The sequence below is a fragment of the Lepidochelys kempii genome, chromosome 1 (genome assembly GCF_965140285.1).
Source record: "Lepidochelys kempii isolate rLepKem1 chromosome 1, rLepKem1.hap1, whole genome shotgun sequence".
NCBI lineage: Eukaryota > Metazoa > Chordata > Testudines > Cheloniidae > Lepidochelys > Lepidochelys kempii.
In genome coordinates this window covers 6,178,947-6,186,267 of record NC_136380.1, presented here as the reverse complement: position 1 = coordinate 6,186,267, position 7,321 = coordinate 6,178,947, and the positions used below count along the sequence as shown (strand labels likewise).

The 7,321-nt window shown below is 44.5% G+C and overlaps 1 pseudogene; it reads left to right on the top strand.

The window, feature by feature from the left end:
• The first annotated feature begins 1,257 nt into the window (after positions 1-1,257).
• On the top strand, positions 1,258-1,834 carry LOC140905592 (olfactory receptor 51G2-like; annotated as a pseudogene).
• The last annotated feature ends 5,487 nt before the right edge of the window (positions 1,835-7,321 follow it).

The following is a 7,321-nucleotide window of genomic DNA, read 5'->3' as shown; positions in this document are numbered from 1 at the left end:
AAGACTAACAGATTTATTTGGGCATCAGCTTTCGTTGGTAAAAACCCCACTTCTTCAGATGCATCAGATTCATTTGCCTTTGAAGAGTGTTTTTTTTTAACCCATGAAAACTCATGCCCAAATAAATCTGTAAGTCTTTAAGGTGCCACAGCACTCCTCATTGTTTTTGTGGATACAGACTAACACGGCCACCCCTCCGATACATGTAAATCTAGAGTGATGCAGTTCAAGTCAGTGTTACTGAATTAACAGATAGTACTAGAACAGATAAGTACAATGCACTTTCCTAGTTTTTATACACATCATGGTACAATGGGCCACACTCAGAAGTGGAGAGCAAGAAAGGGTGTCTTTGGTAAAGTCACAATGGTAAAATCACAAAGTGTTCAAATGGGCTATAGAACTCCCAGCCACAAGGTATCAATGGGGCCAAGAGCTTGGAAGAATTCAAAGACGGACTGGATATTTTTATGGGTAATGATAACATTCCATTACAGTAGTGAGGATAGTTTTCAAAACTCTTGGAAGGGCTCTAAACCTTCCAGATTTCCATCACAAAATGTGTCTGATTAATGGGTGTAAGGGGGAAACTTTCCCTGGGAGCAGGTTATCTCATACCTGTCTATTGTAGGGCTTCTTCCCCTTTTCTCTGAAGCATCTGGAACTGGCCATTGCATACTGGGCTAGATGGACTACAGGTCTGCTCCAATCTGGCAGTGTCTATCTTCCTATTTGTGGTGTAAATCCAAGATTATGTTTTTGCTGATATTCCTTGATATCCTTGGAGTCTCTAGACTTGCACTGAGAGCAGAAAGATGTCTTGTTAAATATCATATAGTCTCCTGTTCTTTTTCATTTCAGGAAGTAAAGTTCAGCACTCCTCGGACCTGCGCAGTATATTATGTCAGCTGTCAGTGACACCAAATTCAACTCTGCAGAGTTCCATCTCACAGGGATACTGGGGAGGAAGATATCCATCTCTGGATCTCTATCCCCTTCTGCTTAATGTATGTTATTTCCATAGTAGGAAATTCACTCATTCTGTTCATTATAAAAACAGATCCAAGCCTCCATGAGCCCATGTACATTTCCCTTTCCATGTTGGCCATCACAGACCTTGGCATATCAATAACCACCATGCCAACAACACTGTGTATATTCTTATTTAACTCTATGGAGATCAGCCTCAATGCCTGTTTAGTCCAGCTGTTCTTCATCCACTCACTTCAATGCATTGAATCCTCCATGCTCTTGTTGATGGCCTTTGACCGCTTTGTTGCAATCCGTGATCCGCTGAGATATGTCTCCATCTTAACCCTGCCGAGAACAGCCAAGATGGGACTGGTGTTTGTGCTAAGAAGGGTGGCCATAATACCCCACTCCCCTTTCTCCTGAAACAGTTCCAATACTGTCGAGCCAATGTCCTCTCCCATTCCTACTGCCTGCACCAGGACGTCATGAAGATGGCTTGTTTGGATATCTCAATCAACAGCATCCATGGCTTGTTTACTACGCTCTTAACGGTGGGGTTAGACTCACTGCTCATATGCCTCTCTTATGTGATGATCCTCAAAACAGTGCTGAGCATCGCATCCACCGTGGTGTGCCTCAGGGCCCTTAACACCTGTGTCTCCCACCTCTGCGTTGTTCTGCTCTTCTACATGCCAATGATCGGCTTGTCTGTGTTACACAGATTCGGAAAGGGCTCTCCTCCCTTGATTCAGATTCTCCTGGGCTACATCTACCTGCTGGTTCCACCCCGATGAACCCAGTTGTGTACAGCGTGAAAAGCAAACACCTCTGTGCGAGGATAATCAGTGTGTTCGTGAAGTGAAGGGTCAGTTCATCATCCAGCTCCAACACTGGTGACATGGTAGCCAGAAAACATGAACCATCTATTCCATCCTGGACCCTTACATCCAAGACGACATGAGCTACTGATCTGCACTGTGTAGCTAGATGTTCAGGTGGAGTCTAAGGCCTGGGGCAATGGGAGAGAGGCTGGTGAGAGATGACAGTGCACTGGGGGAAGGAGATCAAGGCAGGCAACAGCATTACAAAGTGACTGTGTTCATAGAGAGCCTGGTGACTCGTGGGATGCTGGACCATAAAGAGCCATATCGGAGTCTGCTCCGATCTTGGAACTCCTGTTGATACATTCAATAAAGTGAAGGGGGTTGGATGATGTTTCCCATTACACCTGGCTTGTCACTGTCCCATCTCTGGCTAAACATCCACGGGCCCTGAGAACAGCTGTTCTGCAGTCACACCCCTAGCCCTTCCTGAGCATTCTGGGTGCTGTGTGATCTATGAGAACTGCATCAACTGTGGACAGGGATATTCAAGGGGCACAGACACCCACCCTTCCCCTATGCCCTCAGCCACATCCTTGTGACAGAGTCATGTCAGAGACATGATTAATGCAGGAGCCCTAGGAGAAGCCATTCAGGGAGCCCCGTTGATGTCTGTACACATCACATACCTGCTGAGCACACTCCGCACCAAAGCAGAGCAGATCTGCATGTGTGAGTGAGGGTCTGACACACAGAAGACCTGGCAAGAGACTCAAGGCAAAATTCTCTTCTCCTCTCCTTCATTTGTAGTGCCCCAGATGCTTGAAAAAAGGGTGGAGATGGTCCTCAACTCCCCCACAGAGGCACAGCTAGCTCCTTTTCCATCCCAGCCCATTCAGTGTAGGGTGACTGTTTTTCAAAAGGCAAAAGTGGGACACATGCAGGATTCCCGTACCCTCTGTAACCCCACCCCTGAAAGGTGGCCCACTCAGTTTTCCAGTTCTAGCTACGCCACTGGTCCCAAGAACTCCTTGGCTTCTCAAAGAATGTAAGCTGGGCCAGTTCTGTTCCTCTATCTCCAGAGCAAAGCTTGTAGTGATAGCTGAGATAGATAAGTGTAAATGTGTGACAGCTCCCTGTTATTTTAAAACCATTTTCTCTAATGTTTTGTGCTCTTTTCTAATAAACCTACTTGTTTTAAGGAGGCTGGGGGTGACTGTATAGCTCTGGTCACTAGCACCCAAAGGGAAGAAACTAAGGTGTCCACTGGGACCTGCTTGGTGACAAGCACTTAGCGTAGATGGTGTGTTGTTTCCAGCTTGAAGAGTGGGACAATTAAGAACATAAGAATGGGCTTACTGGGTCAGACCAATGTTCCATCTAGCCCAGTATCTTGTCTTCTAACAGTGGCCAATGCCAGGTGCCCCACAGGAAATAAACAGAAAGGCAATTATCAGGTCCTCCATGTGCTGTCACCTATTCCCAGCTTTTGGCAAACAGAGGCTAGGGACACCATCCCTGCCCATCCTGGCTAATAGTCATTGATGGACCTATCCTCCATGAATTTATCTAGTTCTTTTTTGAACCGTGTTATGGTCTTGGACTTCACAACATCCTCTGGCAAGGAGTTCCACAGGTTGACTCTGCGTTGTGTGAAGAAATACTTCCTTTTATTTGTTTTAGACCTTCTGCCTATTAATTTCACTTGGTGCCCCCTATTGCCTTTATTATGCGAATGAGTAAATAACACTTCCTTATTTACTTTTTCCACACCTATCATGATTAAACTGTGACATTCCTCCCAACACAGTAAAGTACCAGATTTAGAGAGTAACGAGACCATATATCCTGGTTTTGTTGTGACAATCCTGTTTCTTCTTGGCCAGCGTATATCTTTGTTGAGTGCCTATCAGCATTCAGAGTAGCAACTTGCTCAAGTTGCATCCAAGGTAGTGAGCCACTCAAGACAATGATTCATAAAGTCATAGAATTTAAGGCCAGAATAGAATATTAAATCATCTAGTCTGACTGCCTGCAGAATTTCACCTAGTTACACTTGTGTTGGGGACACTGGGCACTGCACTAGGTAACTTGGGAGGGTGGAAGACCAGGAGTGTCGAGGAAGCCCTTCTGCTCTAGGCCCAGATAAACGAAGGCCCCATTGCTTCTTGAACCCTCTGTGATCCTGCATAACTCTGAGGAAGCTAGCATACAAACAGACAGGTTTGCACACGGCTCACCAGCCAAGGCCAGCTTCGGCCTGGGAAACAGATAGATAAGGCAGAAATGTTTAGCAAAAACTAGTAACAAATAGGACCAAATAAGGCAAGGCTCGGACAATGCTACTGAGAAAAAACACAACTGGCTACTTTAGCTGATTGGCTACGGTATTGTACGGGGCAACAGGTAATTGGTTGCATAAGCTTGTGTAGTGAAGTAGGAAAAGGTATAAAATGTATACTGGAATCTGCTGCACTGGGGCAGGATTTGAGACAGCTCAGTCTCCCTGTGCCCTATTTGGAGCTCCAAATAAATCTGTCTGCTTCTCCCCCCATTGTTGTCATTGGTGCGACACATACCGGGCAACGAACCCAGCTGTTGCTTGCCTCGGGCACTCTGTGCTGGCAACACTTGTATTGAGCCCAATGACTTGTGTTTCACTCATGCATAACTTTCTTCATCTAAACTGTATCTTCTAGGAAGGCATCCAGTCTTGATTTTGAGTTATCAGAAGAATCTGCCACTTCCCTTGGGAGTTTGTTCGACTGGTTAAGCACCCTCACCGTTAAAAATGTGTGCCTCATTTCCAGATTTAATTTGTCTGGCTTCAGGTTCCAGCCATTCGTTCCTGTTATACCTTTTTCTGCTAGATTAAAGAGCCAGGTTGTACTCAATGTTTTGTCCTATGCCTGTGTTTGTGCACTATTATCAAGTCAGCTCTCAGTCTTCCCTACTTCTGCTCACTACACCCCTGTTTATACAGCCAAGTGAAGATGGAAATGACAGAGGAGGAGAAAGACCTTTGTGTATTAGTCAGTCCCAGGATGACTGTGAGCCACTGATGTTATGCAGCTGTGAAAAAGGCAAATGAGATCCTAGAATGTGTCAGGCGAGATAGGGAAATATTAATATCCTTATACCAGGCATTGGTGAGACCTCCTCTGATAAACTCTGTGAAATTCTGGTCACTCATATTCCAGAAAGAAGAATTCAGGCTGGAAAAGGGGCAAAGAAGGTCTCCTTCGGTGATCAGGGCAATGAAGGGCCGGTCTTATGAGGATACTAAAAAGCTTGTCTGGTTTAGCATTTCAGAAGGCAGGTTGAGCAGGAATCTGTTTGCTCTATAAATAAATTGGGGGTACAAACCAGAGAGGCAGATGAGTTTCTGAAACTAAAGGACAGTGTTGGCACAAGAACAAATGGGGACAAACTGGCCAGGAGTAAACTGAGGCTGGAAAAGAAAAGATTTCTGACCATCAGAGGAGGGAAGTTCTGAAACAGCCTCCCAACAGGACCAGTGTGGGGCAAACCACCCAGCTGATTTTAAGATGGAGTTTGGCAAGTTTATGTACCAGACAATATGCCAGGGTCTCCTGCCATAACAGGGGACTGGGCTCATTCACCCAGGAGGTCCCTCCCATTCTTATGTCTCTATGGGTCACATTTGCCCATTTTGCATCACACTGGGAGCTCATGTGGAGCTGCTTGTCCATTGTGACCCTGCTCCGTACCCGGGCCAATGGATTTGTCCGTCAATAGATTCAGGAGAATGCATGACTGTGTGTTTGAGAGTGGTAGCCATGTTAGTCTGTATCAGCAGAAAGAACAAGGAGTACTTTTGGCACCTTAGAGACTAACAAATTTATTTCAGCACAAGTTTTGGTGGGCTAAAGCCCACTTCATCAGATGCATGCAGTGGAAAATACAGTAGGAAGATATATAAATACAGAGAACATGAAAATATAGGGGTTGCCATACCAACTCAACTAGACCAATCAATTAAGGTGGGCTATTATCAGCAGGAGAAAAAAAAATTGTAGTGGTAATCAGGATAGACCATTTCAAACAGTTGACAAGAAGGTGTGAGTAACATTATGGGGGAAATTAGCATGGGGAAATAGTTTTCAGTTAGTGTAATGACTCAATCACTCCCAATCTTTATTCAAGCCTAATTTAATGCTGTCCAATTTGCAGTTCTGCTGTTCTGCTGTTTCTTGTTGGAGTCTGTTTTTGAAGTTTTTTTGTTGAATAATTGCGACTTTTAGGTCTGTAAATTGAGTGTCCAGGGTGGCTGAAGTGTTCTCTGACTGGTTTTTGAATGTTATAATTCTTGACATCTGATTTGTGTCCCTTTATTCTTTTGCATAGAGACTGTGTGGTTTGGCCCATGTACATGGCGGAGGGGCATTGCTGTCACATGGGGCTGAAGGTGATGGGTAGTAGAGTTTTGTTACTTTTTATGTTGGGCCTGTCGAGTAGTAGATGACTTCTGGGTACTCTTCTGGCTCTGTCAATCTGTTTCTTCACTTCAGCAGGTGGGGACTGTAGTTATAAGAATGCTTGATTGAGATCTTGTAGGTGTTTGTCTCTGTCTGAGGGGTTGGAGCAAATGCGGTTGTATCTTAGAGCTTGGCTGTAGACAATGGAGCACACCTTAATCAATTGGTCTCATAAAGAGTTGGTATGGTGACTCCCATTTTCTCATGTTATCTATCTATCTATCTATCTATCTATCTATCTATCTATCTATCTATCTATCTATCTATCTATCTATCTATCTATCTATCTATCTATCTATCTACCTACTGTATTTTCCACTGCATGCATCTGATGAAGCTTATGCTCAAATAAATTTGTTAGTCTCTAATGTGCCACAAATACTCCTCATTGACTCTGTGTTATTATTTGGAAAAGGAATTGTTCTTTGTTTCCAGTTCAGTGATGTCACAGTAGTTTAATTTCTTTAGTTTCAGGTAATCTGAGCATGCTGAGCTGCCAGCTGCCCTGTCCCCAGCCACTAACCCAAGAGAGGAAGGATGGTTAAAGTGCTAGCCTTAGACTCACAAGAACTGGCTTCAGTTCCAGGCTCTTCCACAGACTTCTGCTGTGACCTTGGACAACTCACTTAGTCCCTTTGTGCCTCAGCAATATGTGTTTTAATATGGCTCCATGTAAATGTTTACATCTAGGAACAAGGGACACAGGCCATCCTTACCAGATGCCGGACTCTATCCTTGGAAGCAGTGACTCTGAAAAAGACTTCGGGCTCATTGTGGATAATCAGCTGAACATGATCTCCCAGTGCAAGGCTACAGCCCAGAAAGTTAGTGCAATTCGTGATGCACAACTAGGGGAATCTTGAGTAGGAGTAAAGAGCTTATTTTACCTCTGTATTTGGAACTGGTGTGACCACTGCTGGGATCCTGTGTCCTGTTCTTGTGTTGAAATTGTATGCTGATAAATTGATAAATTGGAGAGGAACCAGTGAAGAGCCATGAGAATGATTAAAGGGTTAGAAAACATGCCAT